Source organism: Acinonyx jubatus, chromosome X (assembly GCF_027475565.1).
Source record: "Acinonyx jubatus isolate Ajub_Pintada_27869175 chromosome X, VMU_Ajub_asm_v1.0, whole genome shotgun sequence".
Classification (NCBI taxonomy): domain Eukaryota; kingdom Metazoa; phylum Chordata; class Mammalia; order Carnivora; family Felidae; genus Acinonyx; species Acinonyx jubatus.
The window spans coordinates 58075646-58097278 of NC_069389.1; the positions used below are offsets into that span (position 1 = coordinate 58075646).

A 21633-nucleotide genomic window follows, 5' to 3' on the forward strand; every position below is an offset into this window, starting at 1 on the left:
ACCCAAAAGAAATGAAAGCAGGGTATCTAACAGATATTTTTACACCCATATGTTCATAGCAACATTTAAAAGAAAAATTTAATGTTTATTTATTTTTGAGAGACAGAGAGAGAGTACAAGCAGGGGGTGGGGCAGAGAGAGAGAGGGAGACACAGAATCTGATACAGTCTCCATCCAGGTGCTGAGCTGTCAGCACAGAGCCCGATGTGGGGCTCGAACTCGGGAACGGTGAGATCATGACATGAGCCAAAGTCGGATGCTTAAATGACTGATCCACCCAGGTGCCCCAGCAGCATTTTCCACAATAGCCAAAAGGTGGAAACAATGTAAATATCCATTGATGGAAGAATGGATTTTTTTTAAAAAAGTAGTACATATATACAATAGAAATATTATTCAGCCTTAAAAAGGAATGAAATTCTGACACATGATACAACGTGGATTAACCTTGAAGACATTATGTTAAATGAAATAATACAAACACAAAAAGACAAATATTTTGTGATTCCACTTATATGAGGTATCTAGAATTGTCAAATTCATAGAGAAAGAAGGTAGAATGGTGGTTGCCAGAGTCTCGGGGAAGGTGGGAATGGGAGTTTCTGTTGCCATTTTGATACTTGTTTTGTGGTTGTTTTTTTTTTTTACAAATTTTCTCTGATCCTGTCTTCTTTTGCTCTCTTGCATGGTTTGTTGGCTCTCTTTAGTGATATGCTTGGATTCCTTGCTCTTTAGTTTGCATATCTATTACTGGTTTTTGACTTGTGGTTACCATTACATTTGTATATACCATCTTCTGCATATAGCAGTCTATATTAAGTTGATGGTCACGTAAGTTTAAACCCCAGGGCACCTGGGTGGCTCAATTGGTTGAAGGTCTGACTTCAGTTCAGGTCATGATCTCACAGTTTGTGAGATCAAGCCCTGCATCGGGCTCCATGCTGATAGTGTGGAGCTTGCTTGGGATGGGATTCTCTCTCTCTCTCCTCTTTCTCTGCCCTTCCCATACTCATGCTTTTTTTTTCTCTCTGTCTCTCAAAATAAATAAATAAACTTAAAAAAAATGTAAACCCCTTCTTTACTCCTCTTTCCCCCATGCTTTGGATATGTGGTGTCATATTTTACATCCTTTTATTTTATGAATCCCTATACTGCATTTTACAGAAATACTTATTTTTGTTTTTTGCTTTTCATACTCATGGTCTTCCTTTCCACTCAAAGAGTCTCCCTTAATATTTCTTCTAGGGCTGGTTTAGTTGTCATAAACTCCTTTAGGTTTCGTTTGTCTGAGAAACTCTTTATCTCTCCTATTTTGAATGATAGCCTTGCTAGATAGAGTATTCTTGGTTAAGGACTTTTCCCTTTCAGCACTTTGTATCATGCTACTCCATTCTGGCCTGCAAACTTTCCAATGAAATATCCACTTATTGCCTTGTGGTTTTCCTTTATATGTAATTGTCTTCTTTTCTCTTGCTTCTTTTACATTTCTTTCTTTTCTAATTTATTTCTCTAATTTTTGCCACTTTAATTACCTTGTCTCTTAGTATGGTCCTCCTTGGGTTGATTTTTGAGGGTGAACTCTGTGCCTCATGCATCTGGATATCTCTTTCCTTCCAGATTAGGGAAGTTTTCAGCTATTATTTCTTTATGTTTTCTGCCCTCTTTTCACTCTCTTCTTCTTTGAATAGCCCTACAATGAGAATATTATTATATTTGATGGAGTCACTGAGTTACCTAAAACCATTCTCAATTTTCATACTTTTTTCACTCATTTGTTCACTTTGTTCACTTTCCATTACTGTGTCTTTCAGGTCATTTATTCATTCTTCTGCTTCATCTAGCTTGCAATTAATGTAGTTTTAATTTCATTTATTATGTACTTAATCTCTGATTGGTTCATTTATATGTCTTTGTTAAGGGTCTCAACTCTTTTCTTAAATCCAGTGAGCATCTTTATGATGCTTAGTTTCAATTCTCTATCAAGCATCTTATTTATATATGTTTTGCTTAGGTCTTGCGCTGTGGTTTGGTACTGGTCTTTAATTTGGAACATATTTCTCTTTCTCCTCATTTTGTCTAACTCTGTGTGTGTTTCTCTGTGTTAGGAAATACATCTTTGTCTCTTGCTCCTGAGGTAATGGCCTCATGAAGAAGATGTTCTGTAGTGCCCTGCAGTGAAGTGTCCTGTGTATGGTTCTTCAGGGAGTATCTTCTATATGTGTAGTGTGTGCCCTGCTATTGAGTCCTGGTTTCTTTTTCATTCACTTCACGTTTCTGTAAAGGCTCTCTTTGCCTGTTGTGGGCAGGGTTTGGTCCATGGCCAAGTTGGTCATGTTTTTACAAGGTGTACATTGGTCTATTTGCAAAACGAGACCTGCCTCCACTACTGCCACCAGAACTAGGTCCAGAAAATCATGTGGGTCAGGAGACCCACATGATTTCCTTGGGAGAAAGCCCACAGTGCTGAGACTGAAGTGAGGAAAAACGGGAAGGGCTGATTTGCCAAAGCATATGGGGGGGCAGGGCTTGGTGCAAGAAAGTTAGGTAGTAGGTGTGGGTACTAGGCTGATCCTTGCAAGAGGCCCTGGTTTTATGATGGGGAGGGTGGTAGACGCAAATCGCATTGGCCAGCTCCTTTGATCCTGGAGGGGATCCCTGCCTCTTTGCACCATGCTGTGAGATGAGCAACTCACTCTCCCTCCTCTCTTCCTTTTCATTTATCAAACTGCTGGTTCTATGCTGTATCTGCATGGTGTGTTTGTTGTACTGTCTCTTTAAGGGTGGGGACTTTGCTTCCTGTATCACGTCAGGATTGCCCAGAACTGAGCATGCTGATTTTTAATATTCTAGGCTTTAAGTCTGGCTGGTTGTAAGAACTCATGAAATTAGGTCTCTCTAGCTTTCAAAGCCAAATGTTATGGGAATTTATCTTCCCTGTACTGGCCACCTGATGTAAAAGTTTGGTTTTTACCCTGTGTACCACTGGCTCCCTACCCACCACAGACGTTCAAGGTCTGTTTAGCTCCAAAACAACGTCTTTTTTTTCAATATATGAAGTTTATTGTGAAATTAGTTTCCATACAACACCCAGTGCTCATCCCAAAAGGTGCCCTCCTCAATACCCATCACCCACCCTCCCCGCCATCCCACCCCCATCAACCCTCAGTTTGTTCTCAGTTTTTAACAGTCTCTTATGCTTTGGCTCTCTTCCACTCTAACCTCTTTTTTTTCCTTCCCCTCCCCCATGGGTTTCTGTTAAGTTTCTCAGGATCCACATAAGAGTGAAACCATATGGTATCTGTCTTTCTCTGTATGGCTTATTTCACTTAGCATAACATTCTCCAGTTCCATCCATGTTGCTACAAAGGGCCATATTTCATTCTTTCTCATTGCCATTGTGTATATTGTGTACTCAATTGTGTACTCATTGTGTACTCCATTGTGTATATAAACCACACTTTTTTTATCCATTCATCAATTGATGGACATTTAGGCTCTTTCCATAATTTGGCTATTGTTGAGAGTGCTGCTATAAACATTGGGGTACAAGTGCCTCTATGCATCCCTACTCCTGTATCCCTTGGGTAAATTCCTAGCAGTGCTAGTGCTGGGTCATAGGGTACGTCTATTTTTAATTTTTTGAGGAACCTACACACTGTTTTCCAGAGTGGCAGCACCAATTTGCATTCCCACCAACAGTGCAAGAAGGTTCCCGTTTCTCCACATCCTCTCCAGCATCTATAGTCTCCTTTTTTGTTCATTTTGGCCACTCTGACTGGCATGAGGTGATATCTTAGTGTGGTTTTGATTTGTACTTCCCTGATGAAGAGCGACCTTGAGCATCTTTTCATGTGCCTGTTGGCCATCCGGATGTCTTCTTAGAGAAGTGTCTATTCATGTTTTCTGCCCATTTCTTCACTGGGTTATTTGTTTTTCGGGTGTGGAGTTTGGTGAGCTCTTTATAGATTTTGGATACTAGCCCTTTGTCCGATATGTCATTTGCAAATATCTTTTCCCATTCCGTTGGTTGCCTTTTAGTTTTGTTGGCTGTGTCCTTTGCTGTGCAGAAGCTTTTTATCTTCATAAGGTCCCAGTAGTTCATTTTTGCTTTTAATTCCCTTGCCTTTGGGGATGTGTCGAGTAAGAGATTGCTACGGCTGAGGTCAGAGAGGTCTTTCCTGTTTTCTCCTCTAGGGTTTTGATGGTTTCCTGTGTCACATTCAGGTCATTTATCCATTTTGAGTTCATTTTTGTTAATGGTGTGAGAAAGTGGTCCAGTTTCAATCTTCTGCATGTTGCTGTCCAGTTCTCCCAGCATCATTTGTTAAAGACACTGTCTTTTTTCCATTGGATGTTCTTTCCTGCTTTGTCAAAGATGAGTTGGCCATACATTTGTGGGTCTAGTTCTGGGGTTTCTATTCTATTCCATTGGTCTACGTGTCTGTTTTTGTGCCAATACCATGCTGTCTTGGTGATTACAGCCTTGTAGTAGAAGCTAAAGTCTGGGATTGTGAGGCCTCCTGCTTTGGTCTTCTTCTTCAAAATTACTTTGGCTATTCGGGGCCTCATGTGGTTCCATATGAATTTTAGGATTGCTTGTTCTAGTTTCGAGAAGAATGCTGGTGCAATTTTGCTTGGGATTGCATTGAATGTGTAGATAGCTTTGGGTAGTATTGACATTTTGACAATATTTATTCTTCCAATCCATGAGCACGGAATGTCTTTCCATTTCTTTAAATCTTCTTCAATTACCTTCATAAGCTTTCTATAGTTTTCAGCATACAGATCCTTTACATCTTTGGTTAGATTTATTCCTAGGTATTTTATGCTTCTTGGTGCAATTGTGAATGGGATCTGTTTCTTTATTTGTCTTTCTGTTGCTTCATTGTTAGTGTATAAGAATGCAACTGATTTCTGTACATGGATTTTGTATCCTGCAACTTTGCTGAATTCATGTATCAGTTCTAGCAGACTTCTGGCGGAGTCTATCGGATTTTCCATGTATAATATCATGTCATCTGCAAAAAGTGACAGCTTAACTTCCTCTTTGCCAATTTTGATGCCTTTGATTTCCTTTTGTTGTCTGATTGCTGATGCCAGAACTTCCAACACTATGTGAAACAACAGCAGTGAGAGTGGACATCCCTGTCGTGTTCCTGATCTCAGGGAAAAAGCTCTCAGTTTTTCCCCATTGAGGATGATGTTAGCTGTGGGCTTTTCATAAATGGCTTTGATGATCTTTAAGTATGTTCCTTCTATCCCAACTTTCTCAAGGGTTTTTATTAAGAAAGGTTGCTGAATTTTGTCAAAGGCCTTTTCTGCATCGATTGACAGGATCATATGGTTCTTACCTTTTTTATTAATGTGATGTATCACATTGGTTGATTTGCGAATGTTGAACCAGCCCTGCATCCCAGGAATGAATCCCACTTGATCATGGTGAATAATTCTTTTTATATGCTGTTGAATTCTATTTGCTAGTATCTTATTGAGAATTTTTGCATCCATATTCATCAGGGATATTAGCCTGTAGTTCTCTTTTTTTCCTGGGTCTCTGTCTGGTTTAGGAATGAAAGGAATACTGGCTTCATAGAATGAGTCTGGAAGTTTTCCTTCCCTTGCTATTTCTTGGAATAGCTTGAGAAGGATAGGTATTATCTCTGCTTTAAACGTCTGATAGAACTCCGCTGGGAAGCCATCTGGTCCTGGACTCTTATTTGTTGGGAGATTTTTGATGACTGATTCCATTTCTTCGTTGGTTATGGGTCTGTCCAAGCTTTCTATTTCCTCCTGATTGAGTTTTGGAAGAGTGTGGGTGTTTAGGAATTTGTCCATTTCTTCCAGGTTGTCCAGTTTGTTGGCATATAATTTCTCATAGTATTCCCTGATAATTGCTTGTATTTCTGAGGGATTGGTTGTAATAATTCCATTTTCATTCATGATTTTATCTATTTGGGTCATCTCCCTTTTCTTTTTGAGCAGCCTGGCTGAGAGGTTTATCAATTTTATTTATTTTTTTAAAAAACCAACTCTTGGTTTTGTTGATCTGCTCTACAGTTTTTTTAGATTCTATATTGTTTATTTCTGCTCTGATCTTTATTATTTCTCTTCTGCTGCTGGGTTTCGGGTGTCTTTGCTGTTCTGCTTCTAGTTCCTTTAGGTGTGCTGTTAGATTTTGTATTTGGGATTTTTCTTGTTTCTTGAGATAGCCTGGATTGCAATGTATTTTCCTCTCAGGACTGCCTTCGCTGCATCCCAAAGCGTTTGGATTGTTGTATTTTCATTTTTGTTTGTTTCCATATATTTTTTAATTTCTTCTCGAATTGTCTGGTTGACCCATTCATTCTTTAGTAGGGTATTCTGTAACCTCCATGCTTTTGGAGGTTTTCCAGACTTTTTCCTGTGGTTGATTTCAAGCTTCATAGCATTGTGGTCTGAAAGTATGCATGGTATGATTTCAATTCTTGTATACTCATGAAGGACCATTTTGTGACCCAGTATGTGATCTATCTTGGAGAATGTTCCATGTGCACTCGAGAAGAAAGTATATTCTGTTGCTTTGGGATGCAGACTTCTAAATATATCTATCAAGTCCATCTGATCCAATGTATCAATCAGGGCCCTTGTTTCTTTATTGACCATGGGTCTAGATGATCTATCCATTCCTGTAAGTGGAGTTTTAAAGTCCCCTGAAATTACCACATTCTTACCAATCAGGTTGCTTCTGTTTGTGATTGTTTTATATATTTGGGGGCTCCTATATTTGGCGCATAGACATTTATAATTGTTAGCTCTTCCTGATGGATAGACCCTGTGAGTATTATATAATGCCCTTCTTCATCTCTTGTTACAGCCTTTAATTTAAAGTCTAGTTTGTCTGATATAAGTATGGCTACTCCAGCTTTCTTTTGACTTCCAGTGGCATGATAAATAGTTCTCCACCCCCTCACTCTCAATCTAAAGGTGTCCTCAGGTCTAAAATGAGTCTCTTGTAGACAGCAAATAGATGGGTCTTGTTTATTTTACCCATTCTGATACCCTATGTCTTTTGGTTGGAGCATTTAGTCCATTTACATTCAGTGTTATTATAGAAAGATATGGGTTTAGAGTCATTGTGATGTCCGTAGGTTTCATGCTTGTAGTGATGTCTCTGGTACTTTGTCTCACAGGATCCCCCTTAGGATCTTTTGTAGGGCTGGTTTAGTGGTGATGAATTCCTTCAGTTTTTGTTTGTTTGGGAAGACCTTTAGCTCTCCTTCTATTCTAAATGACAGACTTGCTGGATAAAGGATTCTCGGCTGCATATTTTTTCTGTTCCTCACATTGAAAATCTCCTGCCATTCCTTTCTAGCCTGCCACGTTTCAGTAGAGAGATCAGTCACGAGTCTTATAGGTCTCCCTTTATATGTTAGAGCATGTTTATCTCTAGCTGCTTTCAGAATTTTCTCTTTATCCTTGAATTTTGCCAGTTTCACTACGATATGCCATGCAGAAAATCGATTCAAGTTACATCTGAAGGGAGTTCTCTGTGCCTCTTGGATTTCAATGCCTTTTTCCTTCCCCAGATCATGGAAGTTCTCAGCTATGATTTCTTCAAGTACACCTTCAGCACCTTTCCCTCTCTCTTCCTCCTCTAGAATACCAATTATGCGTAGATTACTTCTCTTTAGTGCATCACTTAGTTCTCTCATTTTCCCCTCATACTCCTGGATTTTTTTTATCTCTCTTTTTCTCAGCTTCTTCTTTTTCCATAATTTTATCTCCTAGTTTACCTATTCTCTCCTCTGCCTCTTCAATCTGAGCCGTAGTTGTCTCCATTTTATTTTGCATTTCATTGATAGCATTTTTTAGCTCCTCCTGGCTGTTCCTTAGTCCCTTGATCTCTGTAGCAAGAGATTCTCTGCTCTCCTTTATACTGTTTTCAAGCCCAGGGATTAATTTTATGAGTATTATGCTAAATTAACTTTCTGTTATATTGTTTAAATCATTTTTGATCAGTTCGGTAGCTGTTGTTATTTCCTGGACGTTTTTCTGAGGGGAGTTCTTCCGTTTCGTCATTTTGGATAGTCCCTGGAGTGGGTCGGGATTGCAGGGCACTTCCCCTGTGCTGTCTTGAATAACTTGCGTTGGTGGGCGGGGCCGCAGTCAGACCTGATGTCTGCCCCCAGCCCACCGCTGGGGCCACAGTCAGACTTCTCTTCCCCTGTCCTAGGGGCAGGATTCACTGTGGGGTGGCGTGGCCCGTCTGGGCTACTTGCACACTGCCAGGCTTGTGGTGCTGGGGATCTGGCGTATTAGCTGGGGTGGATGGGCAAGGTGCATGGGGGCGGGAGGGGCAGGCTCATCTCGCTTTTCCTTTAGAGATCTGCTTGGGGAGGGGCCCTGTGGCACCGGGAGGGAGTCAGACCCGCCGGAGGGATGGATCCGCAGAAGCACAGCGTTGGGTGTTTGCGCGGTGCAAGCAAGTTCCCTGGCAGGAACTGGTTCCCTTTGGGATTTTGGCTGGGGGGTGGGTGAGGGAGATGGCGCTGGCGAGTGCCTTTGTTCCCCACCAAGCTGAGCTCTGTCCTCGGGGGCTCAACAGCTCTCCCTCCCGTTGTCCTCCAGCCCTCCCATTCTCCGAGAAGAGCTGTTAGCTTATAACCTTCCAGATGTCAAGTCTTCTTGCTGTCGGAACACACTCCATCCATCCCCTCCGCTTTTGCAAGCCAGACTTGGGGGCTCTGCTTTGCTGGCGGGCCACCCCTTCGCACTGGCTACCTCCCGCCAGTCGTGTAGCGCGCACTGCCTCACCGCCCTTCCTACCCTCTTCCGTGGGCGTCTCGTCTGCGCTTCACTCAGGTGACTCTGTTCTGCTAGTCTTCTGGCTGTTTTCTGGGTTATTTAGGCAGGTGTAGGTGGAATCTAAGTGATCAGCAGGACACGCGGTGAGTCCAGCGTCCTCCTACGCCGCCATCTTCCCAGGATCCTCCACCCAAAACAGCGTCTTTACTCTTTCTTGCTTCCTCTATGTGGCTCTTCCCTACCTTTAGATGAGGAGTTTGCCCATCTTTGAATTGTTATTTGGGTTATTTATACTGATGTAGGTATTATCTAGTTGTATCTGTGGAACAAGGTGAACATAGGGTATTCCTACTATACCATCTTCCCAGCTTCCTTTTTCTAACATTTTTTTGACAGAGTTGTTAGAATTTTCTATATGTAAAATCATAACCAGAAAACAGAAAAATTTACCTCTTCTTTCCTGATTTTGATGTCTTTTTTTTCTGTGCCTAATATCTTTGTATAGGATTTCCAATGCTACATTGAATACAAGTGGCAAGAGCAGGCACTTTTGTCTTGTTCTTGATGTAAAGAAAAACTCGGAGCATTTTACTGTTTACTACAATGTTAGCTGTGGGCTTGTAAAATATGGCGTTTTTATGATGAGCTACAATTCTTCTAAAATTTGTTGACAGTTATTTTTTTATCATGAATGGACTTTGAATTTGGGAAAATGCTTTTCCTGCATCAATTAGGAAGGAAAAATACTAATCTTTCATGCTGTTTGGTATGGTGTCACAATTATTAATATTGCAGTTGGACCATCTGTTAATTTGAGGAATAAATCCCAGTTGGTTGTGTTGGGTGATTGTTTTAATTTGCTGGTAAATTAAAGACTAACAATCAAACTTTTTTGCTATTTTTTTTGAGAATTGTTGTATCTATATTCATTCAGTGATACTAGTCTATAAGCTTCTTGTAGTGTCCATTCCTGGCTTTGGTATTAGATATTTCTGGTCTCACAAGAAAGAGTTTAGAAGTATTCCCTCAACTTCAATTTTTTTTGGAAGAGTTTGAGGAGTTTTGGTGTTAATTCTTCAGTGAAGTTATCAGTGAAGTCATCTGCTCCTGGGCTTTACATTGTTGGGAGATTTGTATTAAGTGTTCCAATCTCCTTACTCATTATTTGTTCAAATTTTTCATTTCTTCATGATTTAGTCTTTTCTGATTGTATGTTTCTAGTAATTTCTACATTCACTCTAGGTTATTCAAATTGATGACATGTAAGTGTTCATGGTATTCTCTTATGACTATCTGTCTGTCTGTGGTATCATTTAAATAACTCTTCCTCATATATAATTTTATTTATTTGAGTCTTCTATTTTAGCAAAGGTAAACATTTGTCAATTTTTTAATTTTTTCAAAAATCCAACTCTGAGTTTTGTTGATCTTTTCCATTATTTTTCTACTATGTGTGTCATTTATTTCCACTCTTACCTTTATTATTTCTTACCATCTTCTAACTCTGAGCTTAGTTTGTTTTTTTCCTAGTCCCTTGAGTTATAAAGTTAAGTTGTTTATATGACATCTATTTTTGTTTTCCAGCTTTATTGAGATATTACTGATGTACAACATATGTAAACTCAGTACAATGTAGTAACTTAAATATTTTTTTAATTTTTTTTTAATGTTTACTTATTTTTGAGAGAAAGAGACAGAGCGTGAGGGGGAAAGGGACAGAGAGACGGAGACACAGAATCAGAAGCAAGCTCCAGGCTGTGAGCCCAATGCAGGGCTCAAACTCACAAACCGTGAGATCATGACCTGAGCTGAAGTCGGACGCTCAACTGACTGAGCCACCCAGGCGCCCTAGTACAATGTGGCAATTTAAAACATGTATATATTACAAAATTATTACCACAACAATGCTATTTAACACTTCCATCCCCTCAAATAATTACCGTTTTTAGAGGAGGGATAACATTTAAGATCTGCTCTCTTAACAATAACAAAGTATATAATACAGTATTTTTAATTATGGTCATCATGATGTATGTTAAATATCCAGAACTTATTCATCTTATAGCTGGGAGTGTGTACCCTTTGTCCAACATCTCTCCATTACCCCCACACCCAGCCCCTGGCAACCACCAATGTACTCTCTCTTTCTATGAGTTCAGCTTTTTAAAATATTCTGCATGTGTGTGAGAACATACAGAATTTGTCTTTCTATGCTTGACTTATTTCATCTATCATAAAATGCCCTGAAGTCCCATCCATGCAAAAGGCAGGATTTTATTCTTTCTAATAGCTGAATAACCTGCCACTGTGTGTGTGTGTGTGTGTGTGTGTGTGTGTGTGTGTGTGTATGTATCCTTTTACCCATTCATCACTGGATATTTATTGTGTTAGGCTTCATTCTTCCTCAAGATTTGCTTTGGCTATTTGGGGGCCTTTTATGGTTTCATACAAATTTTAATGTTTTTAAAATTTCTGATATATGAACATAGAATATTTTTTAACTTATTTCCAACTTCATCAATTATTTTTATCAATACCTTATAGTTTTCTTTTTTTATTTTTTTAACGTTTACTTATATGAGAGAGAGAGAGAGAGAGAGAGAGAAAGAGAGAGAGAGAGAAAGAGAGAGAGAGAGAGAGAGGCAGAGCGTGAGCAGGAGAGAGTCAGAAATGGAGACACAGAATCCAAAAGAGGCTCCAGGCTCTGAGCTGTCAGCACAGAGCCTGACGCGGGGCTCAAACTCACCGACTATGAGATCACACCTGAGCCAAAGTTGGATGCTTAACTGACTGAGCCACCCAGTTACCCCAATAAGTTATAGTTTTCAGTGTGGAGATCTTCCACTTTCTTGGTTAAGCTCATTTTAAGTATTGTATTTTTTATGTTATTGTAAATGGGATGGTTTTCCATATTTCTTTTCAAATAATTCATTTTATTTTATAAAAAGCAAATGTTTATGTGTATTGATTTTGAGTCCTGACACTTCACTGAATTATTTTATTATTTTTAATAAATTCTTGTGGAATATTTATAATTTTCTATATACAAGATCTTGTCATCAGCAAACAGATAATTTTCCTTCTTCCTTTTCAATTCAAATGCTTTTTTCCTGTTTTTAAAGTCTTTATTTTAATTCCACTTAGTTAACATACAATGTTATATTACTTCCAGGTGTAAAATATAGTAATTCACACTGTATTCATGAAGAAGAGTGTTGTCCTTAATCCCCATCACCCCATCCCCATTCACCTACCCCCATCCCCTCTGGTAACTGTCACTGTGTTCTCTATAATTAAGAGTCTGTTTCTCTCTCTCTCTCTCTCTCTCTCTCTCTCTTATTTTTTCACTTTGTTTGTTTTGTTTCATAAATTCCACATATGAATAACAACATATTATATTTGTCTTTATCTGCTAACTTATTTCACTTACCATAATACTCTCTAGCTGAAACCTTGTCAATGAAAATGACAATATTTCATAGTTTTTTTATGGCTGAATAATATTCCATTGTATATATATACACCACCTCTTCTTTATCCATTCATTATCCATTCATTAATCGATGGACACTTGGGCTGTTTCCATATCTTGGCTATTGCAAATAATGTTGCTATAAAAATGAGGGTGTATGTATCCCTTTGAATTAGTGTCCTTGTAGTCTTTGGGTACTCAGTAGTGTGATTGATCATAAGGTAGTTCTATTTTTAGTTTTTCTGAGGAACCTCCATACTGTTTTCCATAGTGGCTACACCAGTTTGCATTCCCACCAACAGTGTAACAGGGTTCCCCTTTTTCCACATCCTCATCAAAACCTCGTTTCTTGTGTTGATTTTAGCCACTCTGACTGATGTGAGGTGATGTCTTATTGTAGTTTTGATTTGTATTTCCCTGATGATGCGTGATGTTGAGCATCTTTTCATGTCTGTTAGCATAGCTTGCTTTTCCAAAACAGAGGAAAAGGCAGAGGAATGCAAAATGCAAAAATGCAAAAATGCAAAATGCAAAAATGGAGGAATTTATCCCAAATGAAAGAACAAGATAAGGTCATGGTCAGAGATGTAAACAAAACAGATATAAGTAACATGCAAAATGGAGAATTTATTCTTTTTTTAGTATTCATTCAAATTCCACTTAGTTTACAAACAGCTTAATAGTAGTTTCAGGTTTACAACATACTGATTCAACACTTACAACACCTGGTGCTCATCATACTAATTGCGCTACTTAATCCCTTTCAGCTATTTACTTCATTCCCCCACACACACCTCCCCTCTGGTAACTATCAGTTTGTTCTCTATAATTAAGAGTTTGTTTCTAGGTTTCTCTCCCTGTCTTTTTTCCCCCTACACTTGTTTGTTTTGTTTCTTAAACTCTATATATGAGTGAAATGAGTGAAATCATATGGTATGGGTCTTATTCTGACTTATGCTTAGTATATACTCTCTACCTCCATCCATGTCTCTGCAAATGGCAAGAATTCATTCTTTTTATTGCTGAATATTTCATTGTGTATATATACCACTTCTTTATACATTCACCAGTCCCATGGACACTTGGGCTGTTTCCATGATTTGACTATTGTAGATTATCTTCCTGTAAACATTGCAGTATATGTGCACCTTTGAATTAGTATTATTCTATGTTTTAGGTAAATACATATTAGTTCAACTGCTGGATCATAGGCTAATACTATTTTTAACTTTTTGAAGGAGGTACACACTGTTTTCAAGACTGGCTATACCAGTTTATATTCCTACCAATAGTGCAAGAGTGTTCCCCTTTCTCCACATCCACACCAACACCTGTTGTTTCTTGTGTGGTTGACTTCGTCATTATGACAGGTGTGAAGTGATACCTCATTGTAGATTTCATTTGAATTTCCCTGATGATCAGGAATGTTCAGCATCTTTTCACGTGCCTAATGGTCATCTGTATATCTTCTTTAGAAAAATGTCTATATTTTCTGCTTATATTTTAATTGAATTATTTGTATTTTGGGTGTTGAGTTTAATAACCTCTTTATGTATTCTGGATACTGACCCTTTATCAGATATGTAATTTACAAAATATCTTCTCTCATTAATTAGGTTGTCTTTCAGTTTGCTGATTGTTTCTTTCACTGTGCAAAATCTTTTTATTTTTATGTAGTTCCCAAAATTTATTTTTCCATATATTCCCTTCCCTCATGAGACATATCTAGAAATATGTTGCTACGGCAGATGTCAAAGAAGTTACTTCCCATGTTCTCTAGGATTTTTAAGATTTCCAGTATCACATTTAGGTCTTAATCCATTTTGAATTTATTTTTGTGTATAGTGTAATAAAGTGGCCCAGTTTTGTTGTTTTGCATGTTGCTGTCCAGTTATCCCAACACCATTTGTTGAAACTGTTTCCCATTGGATAGTCTTCCCTGATTTGTCAAAGATTAATTGACCATATAGTTATGGAAAGACATTCCATGCTCATGGATTGGAGAAACAAATATTGTTATAATATATATACTATCCAAATCAATCTAAATATTTAATACAAATCCTATCAATACATTTACCGCATTTGTCTCCACAGTATAACAAACAATCCTAAATTTTTTATGGAACTACAAAAGACCCCAAATAAACAAAGCAACCTGAAAAATAAAAGTAAACCTGGAGACATCACAATTCTGGGATTCAACTCATATTAAAAAGCTGTAGAAATAAAAAATACACATATAGATAAATAGAACAGAATAGAAAACCCAGAAATAAACACTCAAGTATGTGGTCAATTAATCTTCAACAAAGCTGATGGAAAAATTAAAGCAGAGATCATAAGGTTATTCACTGGGCTTGAGAAAAGAATAGAAAACATCAGTCAAACCCTTACCACAGAGATAAAAGGGTTTAAAAAAAAGAATCAAAGAAGAAGAGTGCAATAAATGAGATTGGAAATGTATTTTCTGTGATAAAAAGCAGGGTAGAAGAAGCTGAAGAATGAATTACTGACCTAGAAGACAAAATAATGGAAAGTAATGAAGCTGAAAAAAAGAGAGAAAGGATTATCATGCCACATGGGAATAGACTTAGGGAACTCAGTGACTTCATCAAATATGATAACACTTGTATTATTGGAGTTTCAGGAAAAAAAGAAGAGGGCAGAAAATTTATTTGAAGTAATAGCTGAAAACATCCCTAATATGGGGAATAAAACTGACATCCAGATCCAGGACATGCAGAGAACTCCCATCAAAATCAACAAAAGAGGGTCACCACCAAGACATATTGTAATTAAATTTGCATTATATAATGATGAATTAAAAATCTTAAAAGCATCAAGACAAAGGAAGTTTATAATTTACTAGGGAACACCAATATATCAAACTAGCAAAACATTGAAGCCAAAAGGGAGTGATATAATATTCAACATGATAAATGGGAAAAATCTGCAGTCAAGAATACTCTAGCCAGAAAGGTTATCATTCCAAATCAAAACCAAATGAGTTCGTGGCCACTAAAACATCCCGCAAGAAACATTAAAGGACACTCTTTGAATGGAAAGGAAAGACCAAAAGTGAGAAAGAAAAGAAAGGAACAGAAAAAATCTCCAGGAAAAATGACAAAACAAGTAAGAAATGGCAAAAAAAATACATATCTATCAATAATTACTCTGAATGTAAGTGGACTAAATCCTCCAATCAAAAGACATAGGGTGTCAGAATGGAAGAAAAAACAAGACTCATCTATATGCTGCCCACAAGAGACTCATTTTTGACCTAAAGACATTTCCAGATTGAATATGAGAAGATGAAGAAATATTTTCCATGCAAGTCAATGTCAAAAGAGCGCCAAAGCAGCAATACTTATATCTGTCAAACTATATTGCAGACAAAAGATTGTAACAAGAGACAAAGAAAGGCACTGTATCATAATAAAAGGGTCTATCTAACAAGATCTTAAAATTATAAATATTTATGCCCCAAACATGAGCACACCCAAATATATAAAATAATTACTTACATCACTTACATACTACACTTACATACTACATAAAATTCACTTACATCAATGGACAGATTATCTAGACAGAAAATCAGTAAGGAACCAAGAGTTTTGAATGACACACTGGACCAGATAGACTTAACAGATATATTCAGAATGTTCCATCATAAAACAACAGAATACACATTCTTGTCAAGTGCAAAAATTGACAATGTGCAAAATAGATCACATACTAGGTCACAAATTAGGCCTCAACAAGTACAAAAAGATTAAGCTCATACCATGCATATTTTCTAACCACAACACTGAAACCTGAAGTCAACCACAGGAAAAAATTTGGGAAGACCATAAATATATGGAAGTTAAACAATATGAATTGAAAAATGAATGGGTAAACCAGGAAATCAAATAAGAAATTAAGAAGTACATTGAAACAAATGAAATGAAAACACGAGGTCCAAAAACTTTGGGATGCAGCAAAAGAGGTAAAAAGAGGGAAGTATACAGCAATACAGGTTTACTTCAAGAAGCAAAAGAGAAACTTCAAATAAATATCCTAACCTCATCTAAAGGAGCTAGAAAAAAAAACAACTGCTAAAGCCAGCAGAAGAAGGGAAATAATAAATATGAGAGCAGAAATAAATGATACACAAACTAAAAAACAAAAAACAATAGAACAGATCAGTGAAACCACGAGCTGGTTCTTTGAAAAAAGTTAATAAAATTGATAAATGTCTAGCCAGAGTTATCAAAAGGGAAAAAGAACCCAAATAAATAAAGCCATAAATGAAAGAGAAATAACAAACACCACCACAGATATACAAGCAATTATAAAGGAGTATTGTAAAGAACTATATACTAACAAATTGGACATCCTCGAAGAAATGGATAAATTCCTAGAAAGATATAAAGTACCAAAACTGAAATGGGAAGAAGTAGAAAACTTGAACAGACTGACAACCAGCTAAGAAATTGGATCCGTAATAGAAAATCTCCCATCAAACAAAAGCCCAGAGCCAGATAGCTTCACAGGGAAATTATACCAAGCATTTAAAGAAGAGTTAATATGCCTGGGTGGCTCAGTTTAAGTGTCCAACTTAATCTTAGGTCATAATCTCATGGTTTGTGGGTTTGAGCCCTGCATTGGGCTCTGTGCTGACATCTCAGAGTCTTAAGCCTGCTTCAGATTCTGTGTCTCCCTCTTTCACTGTCCTCCTCCGCTCACACTCTGTCTCTCTTTGTCTCTCAAAAAACAAATAAAAATAAAATGCTAAAAAAAATTAAAGAGTTAATACCTATTCTTCTCAAACTATTCCAAAAAATAGAAATGGATGGAAAACTTCCAAATTCATTCTATGAGGCCAGCATTACTTTGATTCGAAAACCAGACAGACTCCACTGAAAAAGAGAATTACAGGCCAATATCCCTGATGAACATGAATGCAAAAATTCTCAGTAAAATACTAGCAAATTGGATCCAACAGTGTATTAATGGAGTTATTCACTATGATCAAGTGGGATTCATTCCTGGGCTGCAAGGGTGGTTCCATATTCACAAATCAATCAACATGATACACCACATTAATAAAAGAAAGGATAAGAACCATATGACCCTTTCAATAGATGCAGAAAGAGCATTTGACAAAATACAACATCCATTCATAATAAAAAGCCTCAACAAAGTAGGATTAGAGAGAACAAAACTCAACATAATAAAGACCATATATTAAAAACCCACAGCTAATATCCTCCTCAATGGGGAAAAACTGAGAGCTTTTTCCCTATGGTCAGGAACAAGATAGGGTTGTCCACTGTCACCATTGTTGTTTAACACAGTACTGGAAGCACTCGCACAGTAATCAGTCAACAGAAAAAAATAAAAAGTATCCAAATTTGCAAGGAAGAAATCAAACTTCCACTATTTTCAGGTGACATGATACTGTATATAGTAAATCCAAGAGACTCCACCAAAAAATTGCTAGAAATGATACATGAATTCAGTAAAGTCGCAAGATACACAATCAATGTACAGAAATCTGTTACATTTCTATACACCAATAATAAATCAGCAGGAAGAGAAATTAAGGAATCAATCTCATTTATAACTACACCAAAAACCATAAGATTACTAGGAATAAACCTAACTAAAGAAGCAAAAGAACTGTACTCTGAAAACTATAAAACACTGATGAAAGAAATTGAAGATAACACAAGCAAATGGAAAAATGCTCCATGATCATGCACTGGGAAAAACAATGTTGTTAAAATGTCCATATTACCCCAAACAATCTACACGTTTAATGCAATACCTATCAAAATATCAACAGCATTTTTCACAGAGGAAGAACAAACAATCCTAAAATTTGTATGGAGTCACAAAAGACCCTGAATAGTCAAAGTAGTCTTGAAAAAAAGAAGCAAAGCTGTAAGCATCACAATTCCAGACTTCAAGTTATATTACAAAGCTATGGTGATGAAGACAGTACGGTACTGGCAGAAAAAACAGACACATAGATCAATGGAACAGAATAGAAAACCCAGAAATGGACCCACAAATATATGGTCAACTCATCTTTGACAAAGCAGCCATAATAATGTCTTACTAGATATATCTCCTGGGGCTAGGGAAACAAAAGCCAAAGTAAACCATTGGGAGTTCATCAAAATAAAAGGCAAAGGAAACAATCAATAAAACTAAAAGACAAACTACTGAATGGGAGAAGATATTTGAAAATGGCATATCTAATAAGGGGTAATTATCCAAAATATATAATGAAGTTACAAATCTCAACACCCTAAAAACAAATAATCCATTTCAAAAATTGCCAGAAGACATGAACAGACATTTTTCCAAAGAATACATTCAAATGGCCAACAGATACATGAAAGATGCTCAACATCACTCATCATCAGGGAAATACAAATGAAAACTACAATGTGATATCATCTCACACTAGTCAGATGGCTAGAAACAACAACACAGGGATAAAAAGGTGTTGCCAAGGATTAAAAAAATGGTAATCTTTCTTACACTATTGGTTGGAATGCAAACTGGACAGCCACAATGGAAAAAGTATCAAGGTTCCTTAATATGTTAAATATAGAACAGCCTTATGACCCAGCAATTGCACTGCTATGTATTTACCCAACGAATACAAAAATACTAATTTGAAGGGATATATGCACCCTAATGTTTATAGCAGCATTATCAACAATAGCCAAATTATGGAAAGAGCCCAAATGTCCACCAACTGACGAATGGATAGAGAGTATGTGGTATAACAGCTCTAGAAGTGGAAGGAGTGGCAGCAGCCAGGCAGCTCAGCTTTAGGAAGGCTCTAAGCATGCTGAGATCTGCAGGCCCCTGGCACAAGCCTGCCCTACCACCACTATGCCCAAGAGGAAGGTTAGCTCTGCAATAGGGGCATTGAAGGAGAAGCCCAAGAGGAATTCAGCAAAAGTGCTCCCGCAAAAGTGTAAAGGAAGCCAAAAAGGACAGCAGAAAATGATAAAGGGAAGCAAAAGGAAAGGGAAGCAAAGGGAAAACAGGCTGCAGTGGCTAACCAAGAAAGATTTACTTGCAGAAAATGGAGACCCTAAAAATGAGGAGCCTCAGCCTCTGATGAAGAAGGAGAGAAAGAAGCCAAGTCTGATTAATATCATATGCCATTTCTTATCAGTGGTCCTTTGCCCCCTTCTTCTACAATCCAAAGGAGTATTTTTATCAACCATTTTGTAAATTCAAGTTTTTTAGTAGCTCTAGAACACTTTTAAGAAGGAAGGAATCCCATAACATCTCATTTTTAAAGTGTAAATGCTTTAAGAGGTGAAATCAGAGGAGTTAATATGGTGGAGAAGTAGGGGGACCCTGGGCTTTTCTCATCCCTCAAACACAGCTTTGTTGAGGTCAGATCACTTGGAACACCCAGGAAATCAAGCTGAAGACTGGTAGAAGGATATCTACAGTTGGAGGAAGACAGTGTGGCAGGTGCAAGGTGCATTGAAGTGAATTGGGGGAGAGAAAAACTGCACTGCAGCAGAAGGGAGGGAACCATTTCCAAAGAGAGACAAGGGAGAGAAAGAGAGAGGTGTTGCGAGAGTGCAGCATCAGGTTCGCACAAGAGGAAAACCTCTCTGGATCAAGGACTGGGGAGTGAGAAATACTGAATGTCACAGGTTTTTTTTGCAAACGGCATTTGGAGATCAAACTCAGGTTTTGAAAGTGCGCTCCTGGCAAGAAAGAAGGAGCTGGCACTGGAGTGCATAGCGTGGTGTAGAGATCTCCAGGGAACACTGGGAAAGAACATTCCTTTTCCTGGAGTACTTTTGGAAAAGGGTATATTGCCTCTCCAAGGACAAGAGACCCCGTAGGTGCCAGCGAAAAGCCTTTCATCATCAGGGGACAGAGGTGCATACAGCCAGAGGGCATATAAACTTTTTGCTGCTTTTAGAGGTGCTACATCAGAGATGCCCTGCATGGCACAAGCATAGGACTATTTACTGGGGACAAAGGATATCAGAGTGCGGAGAAGCTCTACCCCAGAGGAGGGGGGTGGGTCCATGTAGTGCCAAGTCCTTTAAGACTTTGAGTTTTGAATTCCAGCCATGCACCAAAGAAAAACCAAAAGAGAGCTGTGGCGCAGGATGAGCTGACTGCCCTTGCTATTTTATGAGAGCTTCCTGGACAGCAGGGGTGTAAGATCCCCTTTCCAGGGACTAGAAAGAGGGGTGGCACAATTTTACCCCAAACACCAACACAGAGGGACTTCAGAGGGCAACACAGCAGCTCCCAGTGGAGGTGGGAACGGTTTACACCAAAATCTACCCCCCTGTTCCTGCAACTGTTTATATACTGGAGCAAGACTGACTCTAAGCCGTCAACAGGACTATCCCCCAGAAGACCAGCAGAGGAAGCATGCCACATGCTATACTGAAAATCGAGTGTTTCAAAACAACATCTGCAGTTCTGGTGGAAATACAAGCAAGTTTCCTTTTTTCTTTTTTGTTTCTTCCTTTTCCTTCTTTTCTTCTTTTGGAATCAGTCTCATAGTTTTTTCTTTGTTTGTTTCCTTTTCTCTCTCTTTTTTTTTTTAAATCAGACTTCTTTTTTTCTTTATTTTTATTTCTTTTTTCCCATTTTTTGTGTGTGTCTTTTTCTTTGGAATCAGCCTTATAGTATTTTGATTCTTTGTTTTGTTTCTTTCCCTTTCCTTTTTTCTCTTTGGGGATCAAGATTTTTTGTTTGTCCTTTTTTTCCAGAGTTATTTTACAAGCAAATCAAAGCACACCTAGTTAAATGTCCAGATACTCCCCACTTCAAGCAAAGAGGAGTTCTGCAGAGGATTAACCAATGGGGAAGATCAGCCAAAATGCAACAACAGAGTGCACAGAGCATTCCCCAGAAACACTTCCTGAATTGCCAGGCCTTGGACAGTGTATGACCCCTTTTTAATATAGCATTACTCTCAGGTGCAGGAAAGATAATAAACTTTTAAAACACCCAAAAGATAGAAACATAGACAAAATGACAAGACAGAGGAATTCTCCCCAAAAGAAAGGTCAAGAACAAATCACAGCCAGGGACTTTCTCAAAACAGATATAAGCAATATATCTGAGCAGGAATTTAGACCAACAGTAATAAGACTAATACCTTTGTTTGAAAAAAATATATAAGCCTTTGCTGCAGAGATCAAACACAAAAACTAGGCAAGCTGAAATAAAAAATGCTATAACTGAGATGCAAAACTGACTGGATACCGTGACAATGAGGATTGAAGAAGCATAGTAGAGAATAGGTGATATAGAAGACAAAACTATAGAAAATAATGAAGTTGAAAAGAAGAGGGAAAATAAACTAGTATATCATG

General features: G+C 37.9%; 1 pseudogene; it reads left to right on the forward strand.

Moving 5' to 3' along the window:
- Nucleotides 1-19156: 19156 nt before the first annotated feature.
- Nucleotides 19157-19422, forward strand: LOC113597466 (non-histone chromosomal protein HMG-14-like; annotated as a pseudogene).
- The last annotated feature ends 2211 nt before the right edge of the window (nt 19423-21633 follow it).